The following is a 17255-nucleotide window of genomic DNA, read 5'->3' on the forward strand; positions in this document are numbered from 1 at the left end:
AACCTTTGAAAATGAATGATACAGAAAATTCTATCTTGATTTGAATGTGTGATCCCAATTTATTGGTTTAAATACCTTGGGCACCAAGAAAGGAGCTTGATCGCAGCTCGGGTCCAGTGCTGACAGCTGAGAACATGAGAATGCGAAGGATCATATATGTCAGGTGTCACCTGGGGCTTCATGTGCAAATTCACAGTTGAGAATGTGGGCTACTTCCTGTAACATTGCAAAGTGGCAATACAACTGCGGTGAGAGTGTTGAGTTGGTTAAGAATACAGTGTATGATGCCAGGCACAATGAAGAAAGTTACACAGATAGGCCGGACTAGGGAGAAGGAAGAAGAGATGTAGGGCTATAAAATTAAAACGAAATATAAGAAATGTCATATACTCCACCCAATCCCGAACAATAGAATGACTATAAATTAAAAACAATTTGCTATAGTTTTTCATTTTCACTTGGCCAAACTTCTGCTTCCAAGTTCCAACCTTTGAAAGCATGATACAGAAGACAATTCTATTTTGATTTGCATGTGTGATCCCACATTTATTGATTTAGATACCTTGAACACCGAGAGAAGGGTGTGTTATGAGCTTGTGTTGCAGATTGGGTCCAGTGCTGACAGCCAGTGGCGGACCCAGAATTTTGTTCAAGTGGGTTCAAATTATAATGAATCATGACAGTACTAACAATTATCATATATTTTTTTATTCCCATAATTAGCCCCAAAAAATGTTCTGATGTGCTATTTTGAGTCTAAAATAAATGATGATTTATCACTCAAGTGTACGACATTTGCCTTGCTTAGATCCCTTTTTTCCTTATCTAATGTAATAGTATACCGTCTGCCTTAGTAGTCTCAAATAAGGCGTGCATGCCTGCCTCTTTAGTAGGTGATTCACTACCCAAGCAAAGAAATGGCTGGATCAAAAGGGGTACTACGAGTCATCTGCCCCACACATCTAATCAGCTCGCGCAGTTTTCCTGACTAGACCAAAAGAGCAATTCAGTCGATACAGAGGTGTGCTTGAAGTGGGGGAGTGTGATGTCCCTATTAGGCTGGGGCCTTCTCCATAAGGCCCCACCATCGAAGCATAAGTGCCCTCTTGCTACTCATATGCCAGGCGACGTCCTTGATCTCTAACCAAGATCACTTCCACACCTATAATGTTCATGATCGATTCACAGATTTATATAAACTCATATTCCCCTTGTACCTTCGAAAATATGGGTTTTGAGTTGATGTTCAATTTAAAAAGAAAAAAGTAATCAAACAAAACAATAACATTTCATAACAAAAAAATATACCATGTAAACAACTACTAATAATAAGATTGAAATTTTTCACATATCTTCAATTTAAAATGTTGAGAATTAATCTTATTAATAACAATAAGAATGTAGCAATTTTGAATAATCATAAATAAAATAAGAAAATAATTTAGTAAAATGAATAAATAAATAAAAACACACTAACCCAACCTTCATGTATACCGAGGAAGAAATTTGTTTTTTCACACAACTTGGTATTTTATAGAAGAATTTAAACTAAGTACAATTGCATTTTTTAAAAGCTATAAACCAATTTCAAATAATAAACTTAAATGGAAAACTGATCTAGCACTATAATGGTGTAGATCTATTAATTAATTAACTTCTGGGACCCACCACTAGTGACTTAAAAAAAACTAAAACATGTAGAGATTTTGTACAAAATGAAATTCGATCCCTCATCTTTGTGGTTGAATTGACTCCGCTAAAACCACTAAGCTATGCTTCGCCTTAGTGTTTACTGGGTTCATTTTATTTACATATTCAAATTACATATTGAATTCATACATGTAAGAAGCACAAAATTTCGACGAAGTAGGTACAAGTGAACCCGCTTGACCCAACGTAGGTCCGCCCCTGCTGACAGCCGAGAACATGAGAACGCGAAGGATCACATACGTTAGCTGTCACCCAGTACATGTGCAAATGCACAGTTGAGAATGCAGACTACTTCCTGTTATATTGCAAAAATGGCAACACAACTATGGTTAGAGTGCTGAATTTTTGGAATACAGTGGACAATGCCAGGCACAATGAAGAAAGTGACACAGATAGGCCTAGGGAGAAGGAAGAAGAGATGTAGGGCTATAAATTAAAAAGAAATGCTATGAAATGTCATATACTCCTCAAAAATGTTATGAGATGCCAAATAATTGGCTATAATATTTTTTTAAAATCTCATATTGTTGTCACTTGGCCAAACTTCTACTTCCAAGTTACAACCTTTGAACGCATGATACAGAAGACAATTCTATTCTGATTTGGATGTGTGATCCCAAATTTATTGGTTTAGATACCTTGAGCACCAAGAAGGATATGTTTATTAGCTTGGGTCGCAACTCGGTCCAATGCAGACAGCCGAGAACATGAGAACGCAAAGGATCACATCTGTCAGCAGACGCCTGGTTCTTCATGTGCAAATGCACAGTTGATAGTGTGGACTACTTCCTGTTACATTGCAAAAGTAGAAACACAGCTATGGTGAGAGCGCTGAATTGGTTCAGAATACAGTGGATGATGCAAGGCACAATGAAGAAAGTTACACAGCTAGGTCTGGGATATAAGGAAGAAGAGATGTAGGACTATAAACTAAAAAGAAATGTTATGAAATGTCATACACTCCTCCCAGAAATGTTATGATATCCCAAATAATAGTATGGCTATAAATTAAAAAGAATTTGCTACAGTTTTCATTTATGCAATTAAAAAAAATAGATAATGGTAACTGATACAGAAAGACAATTCTATTTCAATTGAAATGAGTGGTCCCACATTTATTGGTTTAGGTACCTTGAGCACCAAGAAACGTGTGTTTAATTGCTTGGATTTGTAACTCGGGCAGCACCAAGAAAGGTGTGATTGATTGCTTGAATTGCAGAGGTGGGATAGCACCAAGAAAGGTGTATTTAATTGCTCAAATCGCAGATGGGGAGGGGTTCTGACAGTCGAGAACCTGAAAAGGTAAAGGATCCATAAGTCGATTGTCTGCTGGTGCTTCATGTGAAAATGCTGTACTTCCTGTTACATTGCAATAGGCAACACAGCTGTGGTGGGAGTGTCAAATTAGTTCAGAATACAGTGGATGATGCTAAGCACCCAGCTGGGATGTTCTCCATTAGCACCAATGTGAAAAAGATAGGAAAATTGGCAAATAATAAGCCAGACACTGCGATGTCAGCAGTATAAAGCATGCACTTTTTGCTATCTATGTCGTATTTAAAAATGTCAACAATGATTAAACATCCATAAGAAAATTTTAGAACACTGTCATAGGATTAGCTTTGAGATCTTATCTAAGATTCTCAGAACAAGAAACAAGAATAATCATTTCAAATCAGCGAAGAAACAAATCCATATACCAACCAAAATTCGCCAACTATCCAAATCATTCAAGAGAAACCCAGAGTGAGAGCGGAGCGACTGAAAACTTCCAATATTTGGGTCAACAAAACCGTTCAATTAGTCAGTGCATGCCTTTTCTGTTCTTGTTCGGATGAAGCTTTTAACTGAGGTTTAGGATAGAAGTCGGACTAGAACTAAAAGAATGAAGACTTTTAAAATAGATGCACAAGAAGGGAAAAGAAGAACAAGAAACTTTTTTTTAACTGGTAAATGTGAAAGAAGAACGAGAAACTTCATATGTGTTGAGAGCTTATACTTAATTTCTCTTACTTTCCAAATGTATTTCAACAAAAACAAAGAAAAACATAACGCCCAAAGGTAAGACGCAGAAAGAAAGGAAACTTGTAGGCAAATACCAAGGATATAAAGTTAAGGATGAACAATAATCACAAAAATCAGAGAAGAAAAACCAGAAAAAGGACAAAACTAATTAATAGAACAAGGGTTTTAGGGAGAAGTTACATTACCTGGATCCCTATGTGCCAGCAAACGCACGGACAAGATTTGCAGCATACTGCAACTCATTGGAAGGACCTTCCTACAAGGTCATGCGAGTCATCAAGGGCCCGCACTTAGGCGGGCCCAATAGCTGTGTATTGAAGTTCATAATTAGAAACCGCTAAATAGATTAACAAAAGAATGATTTTTTGCTTTTGAGACGATGTGGTACAAAATCGCATGCAAATCCTATCATACCTCCCTTCTTAATAACTGCATATGCATTGCTGAATTAATAAACTACCATTTCTACATTCAAAATCTACATCTTTCCTTTACTACTTTTGATACCAAATCTACAATATAAAGTGTGTGATCTCTAGAAAAGCGATTCTCCCGATCCTTGTTTAAGATTGACAGATTATAGCAGCCTCCTATATTGATTGTGGTTGAATTAATATATCTCTCATACAAGTGCCTAATGAATGTGACTGTACAAGCTAAGTGGATAGTCACTGAGAATTACAATAGTAATGAATAGAACCTACCAGCTACCATTATCATAAAAGTGGAGGAATACAAATTCACAAGAAAAATAGATCAACAGAGTACCTTTTTACACCCTAAAGCAAATAATTACGACCGCTGAGGGGTCACAAATTACCATCAATTGGATCAGACAGGACAGAACAACCAAAGAGTACAACTGGCTTGACAATGCGATATGCCAATATCTCCTAAAAGAGTGGGCAGTCATTGCACTTGGTTTGTGATAGAGATAGATAAAGACCATAACAAATTCCGACCACAATCTTTTTAAAGAAATTATCTTTAGGAATAAGTAAAGTATTTCCCATTAATGGCATATCTTTTTTATGACATGTGATCTACCGCTGCTGTGATAAAAAAATTTGACAAGTATATTTGGCATATATAGCAATTCTCAAGAAAAGAGATAATACTTGGCTTAAAAGAGTTGAAGAGACATCTGACCAAGAGACATGCCAGCCTTACTCTGCCCACTTGTTACATGTCCTCAAGGTCTTCATATAGGAAATAGGCACACCCTATTCATACCTTGAGGGGCCATTTGGTTTGCGGACTAGTTTATGCAGGGATCATGGTAAAGGAGTGTTATGCAATGAATATCAATGTAGGGATTGTTATGAGCTGAATAATTGTCTACTTTAAAAGCAAAATTTATGCTTCTAGATACTCTTATCCAAGTATCGATAATTACTATTTTTATTCCATATCCTATCCCGCATAAGATAATACACTGAATCACACATAATTATGTTGGTATTAGCAATACATACTTTAGTACCACAACAAAAGAAGTACTCCCTTCATCCCAATTTTAAGTGTCGTAGAGTCTGTTTGGATGGACTTGGTAGTTTTTGGCTTAGACACAAGTGCTTAAAAGCACTATTTTACCCAAACACTAAAAAAGTGCTTAAAACACTTAAAATAAGCCTATCTAAACATGATCTTACTTTCCTTCTTGATCTGTCCTAGAAAGACTTGTCTCTTTCTATATTTAGTAAATTTTCCAGTTTCAACAATCTACCTGGCAAGTTTAAGACCACAAAATTTAAAAGACTACACACATTTTTAATTTAAGACCACGAGACTCAAAAGTCTCCCTTTGTTTCTTAAACTCCGTGCTCAGTCAAACCAAGACACTTAAATTGGGACGGAAGGAATATTTGTTATGCATAGTTTTACACCGGAAATTAAATTAGCAGTACAAAGTTTTATGTTGCAAATCAAACATAGTATACTAGACATGCAGAATTTTGTGTGCGGTGATACTTTCTTATGTGGCCAACCAAACAATCCCTGACTACATATTCTCTAAAATTTTCTGGACAGAGCTGAATCAGATAACTTGTTTTGAAGCCTACTAACTTCCTGTCTTGCATAGTGCTCAACCAGGAAACTAAGAAGTCCATATTTGCCTGTGTAATCTCCTTGTAGATTAATAGAAGTCTATCTCCTTTATCAAAACCACACTAGTGTATTAAGCAATTCTTATTTGTTCACCAAACCAAGAGCCTGAGGAAAGGCCAAATGAGCATCTAATCAGCTATTAGAGTATATCAAGAAACAACAATTATCATTTTATTGAATAAATGCCATGAAAAGAAAATAATGGTTATCAAATCAAAAACAGAGAAAGACAAGAAATGACATGAAACAAGAAATAAAAGAGTATCAGTCAGAAGCTAACGATGTAATCTTATCTGCTGAAATAATCTACAATCACTTTTCTCTCCTCATGTGTTGCAGATGGCTTACCTTTCCCATTATAAGGATATATAATATTTTAAATATAAAAAGACACACACACATACATATATACATTATGTATGTAAACACACACAAACATACACATATAGCAATTGAAGAGGCATTTATGTACCAAACTGGAAGACCAATATGATCCTTTACATTTGATAATGCAATAATATGCTTCAAACCTTGCAAACCACTACCACCATTCAGGACAGATAACACCTTGAATGTCTGAAGGCTCATAGCGAATAAATGCAAAATACTACTTAGAAACACCTCATCTTCTCTGTAATTGCATGCCATCAGATGCAAGAAGCATTGTCGCCCTAACATCAGATGCAAGAAGCATTGTCACCCTAAACCAACAGATTCACTCATCTTGCATTAAAGTGAATCCTGTGGCCTTTGCAAGTGATCTGAAAACTAATTCTAATTGTTCAAATGGACACTTTGAAAATGTGGATCAGCTGTAGAAATTGAACCATTAGAACTGGTTTTCCTAACCATTTGTTAAGACCACAACATTTTCTTTAATACGAGACAAGTCTATTTGTTGCTTAAGGTTATTAGCAACCTTGAATCAATATCTCCATGTCCCTTTACTCTTTTTTGAAACTACAAGCCCCATTGTTTCCATTTCCTTTTTCAACTCCACACCCTATGAATCAATATAATCAGTTAAGTAATAAATCCATACATTTTATTTAGACAAAGTTAAAAGTTCAATAATGCAAAATTGGGACCAAAGAAAATAAAGAAAATGATAGTTTCTTCGTAGAAAAGCAGCAACTAAGTCTCCTGTTTCGGATGTTCTCTGTCTGTCTATATACAAGGTAGAAAATTATTTCCAAAATTGAAATCTATGTAGACTTCTCCCACATTCTTGATTCACATACAAAATTTATTTTCCACATTCTTGATTCACATACAAAATTTATTTTCCACATTCTCAATTCACATACAAAATTATTTTCCACATTCTTAATTCACATACAAAATTTATTTTCCATCTTCTTCACATGTAAAATTTATTTACTCCCAAAATTGCAATACCTAGATTCGGTGTGGAAGCCAATGCTAAGGAAGAACGGATCCGAGGAATGCACCCTGATCCGGATGGATACAAATGGCGACCCGCCACGGTAAAGGGTCTTCTAGGGTTTTGACAGAGTGGATTTGGGGAAAACCCGGGTCATGGACTCTTTTTGTGTTTCTCAGTTGTTGCCTTGTTGGGTTATTTATAGCCCATATTAAATAGCCGAATGACCCGGGTTATGGATTTCTGGCAAATATATTACTAGTATTTTTTCTTTTTAAACACTCTATTTCTAATAAAAAATATTATTATTAAAGAATCCAATTATTATTATTTTTCTTTTAAAATCACTTTAGCTTATAAATAAGGAGAAATTTTTTTTTATCTTCTTAATCTCATTTTAACAGTTAAAATACAATAACTCCATGTACCTTTTAAATTGATCATAGTCATCAATTTTATTTAGATAACGATAAAAAAATTATTAATCTTTTATGAATTGAAGTAGAATAAATTTTTACTAATTTTAAAAAAAAATCATCATTAGAAAAAGATTTTTTTCTAATGTATTGAAAAAAACAATATTTTTGACCCATTAATTAACCATAGAAGCATTTTTGGACGAAATATTGACAACAAATATATTTTAGACTAAACTGCTAACTTGGGACATTTTTGTTCAATTTTACATGATTTAAAGGTATTTTTTACCCTTTTCCATAAATTATATAGTCTTGTGAAGAATTTTATTATATGTTTTACGCAATTAAAACTTAATTGTGTGTGATTATTTTTCAGTTTCACAAGTTGATTGCCCCAAATCTTATATTTTGGATATACAGGTTTTATAGTTTTGTATTACGTTAGTTTTAAGATTGATATGTAGAGGTTGATTTATAATTCGATCATGTATATTTTTTTTCTTAAAAAAATTAACTACTCATAGCAAATACTACAAAATTGTATAAATAAAAGTTTTTGAAGAATAAAACTAAAATAGACCATCGACTTAACTTTTTTATATAATTGCAATATAAATCTTAATCCATGAAATTTGCAATATATATATTAGATACTTTTAGCCATCGGAAAATGCAAAATATATATCAATCTTTTAAATTTAGACAGAATGAACAAGCCTTTGCCTAGCTGGTAACCATTAATTACATTTAGTGCATCTGTTCTAATTTTTTGTGGTTCAACCATCTCAATTAAATTAACATCTAAGATGTTAAATTTTGCTATGGATTTGTCCCGAATTATTACATCTCACTTTTATTTTTTTTCTTTCACGTTTAAATTATAGCACTAATTATATTTATGGTTATCATAATATTCATGTATTTCAAAATTAATTTTCTTATTCACCAAGCTTTTTAAGCTCCACTGTGTTATATTCATATTATGGAAATATTTTAAATATACACGGTGAGGCAAATATTTTTATTTATTATGAAGTGGTTCATATATTCATTATATAAAATAGAGAATTAAGGCAAGGAGAATTGGAAGAAGAAAAAAAGCAACTTTATTTCTTGATAGATTTTTCCATTGATTGAAGCAAACACTGCTTTGATTAAATCCAAGCTACTATTTTTTTTTTACATAATATTAGATCAAGAGGAGTTTAAATCAACCTGCATGGTGAAGATTTATATAAAAAAGGACCATAGTTGTTAATTTGTAAAGTCAAAAGTCTAAAAGTTCATTGGACTTTTTGACTCCCAAACGGGCCTTGAAATCACTGATTGATAGGAGACTCCGCCAATCTGAGGTTCTAATTTCTATAGCTTCTACAACTGCTGGACTATCAGTAAGTTTATCCATCGGAATCTTGCTTACAGAAAGCAAGTTCGCACCGCAGCCGCCTGGATAATTGCCAATTCAGCCTAATCCAGTATTACTGACCAGGCTCCAGGAATAAGTCCTCTCCTTTATACCACGAGTTGTATGATCCAACTGAGCACCAAGAAAGGTGTGTTTATCAGATTGGGTCGCAGCTCGTGTCCAGTGCTGACAGCCAAGTACGCCAAGGATCACATATACTGCTGTTACTTGGTGCTTCATGTGCAAATGCACAGTTGAGAATGTGGACTACTTCCTGTTACATTGCAAAAGTGGCAACACAGCTATAGTGAGAGTGCAGAATTGGTTTGGAATACAGTGGACTATGTCAGGCACAATGAAGAAAGTTTCACATCCCTAGGGAAGAATGAAGAAGAGACATAGGGATACGACAACAACATACCCAATATAATCCCACAAAGTAGGGTGATAAAAGAAGAATAATGTAGCTATAAAAAAAATGCTGTTTTTTAGATGGTAAATTAAATAGAAATTTCATAAAAGGTCATGTACTCCTCCCAAAAATGTTATGAGATCACAAACCATTGTATGGCTATTAAAAATAAATTGCTCTTACGGTTTTTACTTGCCCAAACTTCTGCTTCCAAGTTCCAACCTATGCAAATGCATGATACAGAAAATTCTATCTTGATTTGAATGTGTGATCCCAATTTATTAGTTTAAATACCTTGGGCACTAAGAAAAGGTGTGTTTATTAGCTTGGTCAGCAGCTCCAGTCCAGTGCTGACAGCAGAGAACATGAGTATGCGAAGGATCACATATACTGCTGTTACTTGGTGCTTCATGTGCAAATTCACAGCTGAGAATGTGGGCTACTTCCTGTTACATTGCAAAGTGGCAATACAACTGCGGTGAGAGTGTTGAGTTGGTTTAGAATACACTGATGCCAGGAACAATGAAGAAAGTTACAGAGATAGGCCTAGGGAGAAGGAAAAAGAGATGTAGGGCTATAAATTCAAAAGAAATGCTATGAAATGCCATATACTCTTCTCAAAAATGTTATGAGATACCAAACAATTGTATGGCTATAAATTAAAAAATAATAATCTCATATTGTTTTCACTTGGCCAAACTTCTACTTCCAAGTTACAACCTTTGAACGCATTCTGATTTGGATGTGTGATCCCAAATTTATTGGTTTAGATACCTTGAGCACCAAGGAGGATATGTTTATTAGCTTGGGTCGCAACTCGGGTCCAATGCTGACAGCCGAGAACATGAGAGCGTGAAGGATCACATCTGTCAGCTGACGCCTGGTGCTTCATGTGCAAATGCACAGTTGATAGTGTGGACTACTTCCTGTTACATTGCAAAAGTGGTGACACAACTATGGTGAGAGTGCTGAATAGGTTCGGAATACAGTGGATGGATGATGCAAGGCTCAATGAAGAAAGTTACACTTCTAGGTCTGGGAGGGAAGGAAGAAGAGATGTAGGGCTATAAACTAAAAGGAAATGTTATGAAATGTTATACATTAAAAAGAACCTGCTACAGTTCTCATTTAGGCAAATTTCTGCTTCCAAGTTCTAATCTTTGAATGCATAATACAGAAGATTTAAAAAATTGATGATGGTAACTGATACAGAAAGACAATTCTATTTCAATTTAAATATGTAGGTCCTGCATTTATTGGTTTCGATACCTTGAGCACCAAGAAAGGTTGTTTAATAGCCTGGATTTGTAACTCGGGCAGCACCAAGAAAGGTGTGTTTGATTACTTGAATCACAGGTAGGATAGCACCAAGAAAGGTGTGTTTAATTGCTTGAATCGCAGATGGGGAGGGGTGCTGACAGCCAAGAGCCTGAGAAAGCAAAGGGTCACATAAGTCAATTGTCTGCTGGTGCTTCGTGTGAAAATGCTCTACTTCCTGTTACATTGCAATAGGCAACACAGCTGTGGTGGGAGAGTCATATTAGTCTAGATTACAGTGGATGATGCCAAGCACACAGCTGGGATGTTCTCCATTAGCAATAATGTGGATCTATAGGAAACAGGTATATGAGAGCTTAAATGATGTAATAACTGACTTTGCACATATGAGGAATGCATTGTGTTTCTAACTTTGTGCACCCATGAGGTTCCGGTTTGTATGGATAGTGTAGTTCTCTACTATTTGGTAAACTTGTTGTATACAGAGTTCATTAATGAAATTAAAGACCATTCTATTTCGAATCTGAGACATGTTAACAACCGATATACTATAATTTTACATCGTCACACATTATCATCCATTGTCATCAAGGGGTGTGGCATACAGAGTTTTGTGAAGAGGCTGCTGCAACAAATTTCATACCAATCCGGGCTGAATGACAGGATGACAATGCTGAAGGAAACTAAGGACAAATGTGGCAAAAAAAATAATTATTTTCTACATTTACGTTATCAGACATTTAAGGTTAGCAGACATGATAAATCAGAAAATTTATGAAGAATCACTGCTTACAGGTTTCTTTTGGTATTAGAATTAACCAAGCTGGATTTCAGCCAATCAGCCTGAACTAGTTCATCTTTGAAAAATTAAAAAACTAGATGTTATTTATATGAGGTAAAGCTAGTTTAATTTTTTATAACAGGAAAAGATAGGAAAATTGGCAAATAATAAGCCAGACGCTCTGATGTCAGCAGTATAAAGCATGCTCTTTTTGCTATCTATGTTGTATTTAAAAATGTCAACTATGATTAAACATCCAAAAGAAAGTTTTAGAACACTTTCATAGGATTAGCTTTGAGATCTTATCTAAGATTCTCAGAACAAGAAACAAGAATCTAATCATTTAAAATCAGCGAAGAAACAAATCCATATACCATCCAACATTCGCCGACTATCCAAATCATTCAAGAGAAACCCAGATTGAGAGCGGAACGAGTGAAAACTTCCAATATTTGGGTCAACAAAACCGTTCAATTAGTCAGTACATACCTTTTCTGTTCTTGTTCGGATGAAGCTTTTACCTGAGGTTTAAGATAGAAGTCGTACTCGAACTAAAAGAATGAAGACTTTCAAAATAGATGCACAAGAAGGGAAAAGAAGAACAAGAAGCTTTTATTGAAACTGGTAAATCTGAAAGAAGAACGAGAAACTTCATATGTGTTAAGAGCTTATACTTAATTTAATTCTCTTTCTTTCCAAATGTATTTCAACAAAAACAAGAAAAACATAACGCCCAAAGGTAAGGAGACAAAAAGAAAGAAAACTTATAGGCAAATACCAAGGATATAAAGTTAAGGATGAACAATTATCACAAAAATCAGAGAAAAGGAAAACCAGAAAAAGGACAAAACTAATTTAATGGAACAAGAGCTTGAGGGAGAAGTTACATTACCAGCAAACGTGCGGACAAGATTTGCAGCATACTGCAACATTGGAAGGACCTTCCTACAAGGTGATGTGAGCCATCAAGGGCCCGCACTTAGGCGGGCCCAATAGCTGTGTGTTGAAGTTCATAACTAGAGGCCGCTAAATAGATTAACAAAAGAATGGTTTTTTTGCTTTGGAGACGATGTGGGACAAAATCGCATGCAAATCCTATCATACCTCCCTTCTTTATAACTGAATACACATTGCGGAATTAATAAACTACCATTTCTACATCTTTCCTTTACTATTTTTGATACCAAAATCACAATATAAAGTGTGTTATCTCTAGAAATGTGATTCTCCCAATTCTTGTTTAAGATTGACAGATTATAGAAGCCTCCTATATGGATTGTGGTTGAATTAATCTCTCTCATACAAGTGCCTAATGAGTGTGACTGTACAAGCTAAGTCGATAGTCATTGAGAATTCAATAGTAATGAATGGAACCGACCAGCTACCATTATCCTAAAAGTGCCAAACATCAGGAATACAAATTCACAAGAAAATAGATCAATAGAGTACCTTTTACACCCTAATGTAAATAATTATGACCACTGAGGGGTCACAAATTACTATCAATTGGATCAGACAGGACCTTACAACCAAAGAGTACAACCGGGTTGACAATGCAATGTGTAAATATCTCCTAAAAGAGTGGCAATTATTACAAAATCTGACCACAATCTTTTTAAAGAAATTATTTAGGAATAAGTAAGGTATTTCCCATTAATGGCACATCAAAAAAAATTGGACAAGTATATTTGGCATATATAGCAATTCTCAAGAAAAGAGATATTACTCACATGAATATGATAATACTTGGCGTAAAAGAGTTGGAGAGACATTTGACCAAGAGACCTGCCAGTCTTACTGCCCATTTGTTGCATGTCCTCAAGGTCTTTGTATAGGAAATAGGCACGCACTACCCATACCTTGAGGGGCCATTTGATTTTTATGAGCTGAATAATTGTCTGCTTTAAAAGCAATATTTATGCTTCTAGATACTCTTATCCAAGTATCGATAATTACTATTTTTATTCCATATCCTATCCCCACATAAGATAATGCACTGAATTGCACATAATTATGTTGTTATTAGCAATACATAGTTAGTACCACAACAAAAGAAGTACTCCCTCCGTCCCAAATTTAAGTGTCTTAGAGCCTGTTTGGATGGACTTATAGTTTTTGGCTTAAAAACAAGTGCTTAAAAGCACTTTTTTTATGATTCAAAAGTCTCCCTTTGTTTCTTAAACTCTATGCTCAATCAAACCAAGACACTTAAATTGGGAGGGAGGGGATTTTGTTATGCATAGTTTTACACCGGAAATCAAATTAGCAATACAAAGTTTTATGTTGCCAACCAAACATAGTATATTACACATGCAGAATTTTGCGTGCGTTGATACTTTCTTATGTGGCCAACCAATCGACCTCTGACTATATATTCTCTAAAAATTTCTGGACAGAAATGAATCAGATAACTTGTTTTGAACTCTACTAACCTCCTGTTTTGCATAGTGCTCAACCAGGAAACTAAGAAGTCCATATTTGCCTGTGTAATCTCCTTGTAGAATAACACTAGTCTATCTCCTTTATAAAAAACACACCAGTGAACAAAGCGATTCTTATTTGATCACCAAAGCAAGAGCCTGAGAAAAGGCCAAATGAGAATCCAATCAGCTATTACAGTATATCAAGAAACAACAATTATCAATTTATTGAATAAATGGCATGAAAAGAAAATAATGCCTATCATATCTAAAACAAAGAAAGATAAGAAATGACATGAAACAAGAAATAAATGAGTATCAGTAAGAAGTAACAATGTAATCTTATCTTCTGAAATAATCTACATTCACTTTTCTCTCCTTGTATCGTTATAAGGATATATAATATTTTAAATATAAAAAGACACACACAAACATACACATATAGCAATTAAAGAGGCATTTATGTACCAAACTGAAAAACCAATATGATCCTTTACATTTGACAATGTAATAATATGCTTCAAACCTTGCAAACCACTACCACCACTCAGGACAGGTAAAACCTTGAATGTCTGAGGGCTCATAGCCAATAAATACAAAATACTACTTAAAAACACCTCATCTTCTCTGTAATTGCATGCCATCAGATGCAAGAAACATTGTCTCCCTAAACCAAAAGAACGATTCATCTTGCGTTTAAGTGAATCCTGTGGCCTTTGCAAGTGATCTGAAAACTAATTCTAATTGTCAAATGGACACTTTGAAAATGTGGAATCACCTGTAGAATTAGAACCATTAGAATTGGTTTTCCTAACCAATTGTTAAGACCACAGCATTTTCTTTAACACAAGACAAGTCTATATGTTGCTTAAGGTCATTGCAACCTTGAATCAATATCTCAATGTCCCTTTACTCTTCTTTGAAATTACAAACTCCATTGTATCCATTTCCTTTTTCAGCTCCACACCCTATAAATCAATATAATCAGTTAAGTAATAACTTCATACATTTTATTTAGACAAAAAGTTAAAAGATCAATAATGCAAAATTGGGACAAAAGGAAATAAAGAAAATCATAGTTTCTTGAAGTTCTTGAAGAAAAGCAGCAACTATGTCTACTGTTTCGGATTGTTTTCTTCCTGTCTATATACAATGTAGAAAATTATTTCCAAAATTGAAATCTATGTAGACATTTTCACATTCTTGATCCACAAACAAAATTTATTTACTCCCAAAATTGCAATACCTAGATTCGGTATGGAAGCCACTGCTGAAACTGAAAGAAGAATGGGTCCGATGAATATACCCTGACCCGGATGGATACAAATGGCGAGTGTTGCGACCCGCCACGAGAAACAGTCTTTTAGGGTTTTGACAGAGTTGATTTGGGAAAATCCCCGGGTCATGGACTCTTTGTGTTTCTCCGTTGTTGCCTTGTTGGGTTACTTTATAGCCCATATAAAATAGCCGAAAGTACCCGGGTTATGGATTTCTGGCCCATGGATCGCGGATGCGTGCCCAAGAATTCAATTAACTTATATGGCCCTAAACATAAAATTATTATGATATATACGGAAAATGATTTTAAAAAATGTTTCACGTGAAATCGAATAAAAATGCCCTTAATTAATATTTTGATTCAAAAATATTTTCGTTGTCAATAATTTGGTCTAAAAATGTCCATACTGCTAATATAATTTGATGCAAAAACACATTTATTATTTACTTAATGGTAAAAAAAAAATCTAATAAGAATTAGTATTTTTTTTCTTCTTAAACAATTCTATTCTTGATACAAATATTACTATTGAATAACCTAATTACTGTTTTCTTTTAGTTTAAAATCACTTTAGCTAATAAATAAGTGAGAAATAATATTTTTTATCTTTTTAATCTCATTTTAACAATTAAAACATAATAATTTCATGTACCTTTGATCCATTAAGTAATGATAGTGACACTTTTGGACCAAACTATTGACAGCAAGAACATATTTACACTAAACTGCTAATCAGAGGCATTTTTTATTCAATTTTGCATAGTTAAGATCTTCTTCTCTCTTTTTTTTTACCCTTTTTCATCATTTTGTATAATTTCGTGAAGAATTTTATTATGTATTTTATACTATCGAAACTTAATTGTTATGGCTATATTTTTGTTTCACAAGTTGATTGACCCAAATCTTACACTTTTGGATTCACAAGTTTTATAATTTTGTACTATATTACTTTTTAAGATCGAAATATAGCGATTTATATTCGATCATGTATCTTTTCTTTTAAAAAAAAATTAAAGAAACTACCTGATGAGGTAAATACTAAATACTACAAAATTGTATAAATAAAAGTTTGAAGAATATAAAACTAAAATAGGTGTCGACTTAAGATAGAGTTTTTATGTAAAATATATAATTATGTAGTTCTTTTAATGAATATAAATGCATAGTTCTTTTAATGAATGTAAAAGAATTAGATACTTTAATTATCATAAAATGCAAAAATATGTCATTTTTTTTTAATTTAGACGGAATGAACAAGCCTTTATCTAGCTGGTAACTATAAATTACTTTTGATGCATCTGTTCTAATATTTTTGTGATTCAACCATCTCAATTAATTTCACATCTGAGATGCTAAATTTGGCTATGGATTTGTCCCAAATAATAACATCTCACTTTAATTTCTTTTCTTCACGTTTAAATTATAGTACTAATTTAATTTAATTTCTTTTCTTCACGTTTAAATTATAGTACTAATTTAATTTTTGATTCTCATAATATTCATGTATTTCGAAATTCTTCGATCGGATGAAGAATTCATTATTTACCTAGCTTTTAAAGCTCCACTTTGTTATATTCATATTATGGAAATGTTTTAAATGTACACGGTGTGACAAACATATTTATATATTATGAAGTGGTTCATATATTATAAAAATAAAAAAAGAGAATTAAGGCAAGGAGAATTGGAAGAAAAGAAAGTGACTCCTTTGACTAATACTAGTAAGTCACTTGAGCGTGGTTTTTGTTGTTTCTATTAATTTTTTCTGGTCAGCATTTCATACAGTTTTTTCTTTCTTTCTTGTCTTTTCATGAATTATGTAATTTTCTGCCCTAGCTCCTCTTTGTGTTGTGTCATGAGAGTTGATTTCTCGTAAAATTACCTTTTTTGTTAATTAATAGTGAAATGTAGAGAAAAAGATAATTTTCTGAGATAATAATCATTAGTTGGATAGTCATATGAGAAATTAACCATGTGTCATTACTAAGTCATAAAGGTTTACAGTTTGATTGTTCCTGACCTAAGTTAAAAAA

General features: G+C 33.8%; 2 long non-coding RNA genes across 3 annotated transcripts; both read right to left on the reverse strand.

Moving 5' to 3' along the window:
• Window positions 1-95: 95 nt before the first annotated feature.
• LOC125816251 (uncharacterized) lies at window positions 96-13035 on the reverse strand. Of its 2 annotated transcripts, XR_007442217.1 has the most exons (7): window positions 12973-13035; window positions 12416-12642; window positions 10734-10893; window positions 3921-4042; window positions 2842-3004; window positions 2349-2499; window positions 1910-2005 (listed from the first exon to the last, which is right to left on the reverse strand). It is a non-coding gene; the product is annotated as an uncharacterized LOC125816251 (long non-coding RNA). The 2 variants fall into 2 exon arrangements; XR_007442216.1 differs by lacking the exons at window positions 1910-2005; window positions 2349-2499; window positions 2842-3004; window positions 12416-12642; window positions 12973-13035 and adding an exon at window positions 96-126 and having other exon boundaries at window positions 10734-11528.
• A 920-nt stretch (window positions 13036-13955) lies between these two features.
• LOC125816252 (uncharacterized) lies at window positions 13956-15273 on the reverse strand. Its single transcript, XR_007442218.1, has 2 exons — window positions 15190-15273; window positions 13956-14043 (listed from the first exon to the last, which is right to left on the reverse strand). It is a non-coding gene; the product is annotated as an uncharacterized LOC125816252 (long non-coding RNA).
• Window positions 15274-17255: the final 1982 nt, after the last annotated feature.

The sequence above is a fragment of the Solanum verrucosum genome, unplaced genomic scaffold (genome assembly GCF_900185275.1).
Source record: "Solanum verrucosum unplaced genomic scaffold, falcon-dt-bn FXZP01000261.1, whole genome shotgun sequence".
Classification (NCBI taxonomy): Eukaryota; Viridiplantae; Streptophyta; class Magnoliopsida; order Solanales; family Solanaceae; genus Solanum; species Solanum verrucosum.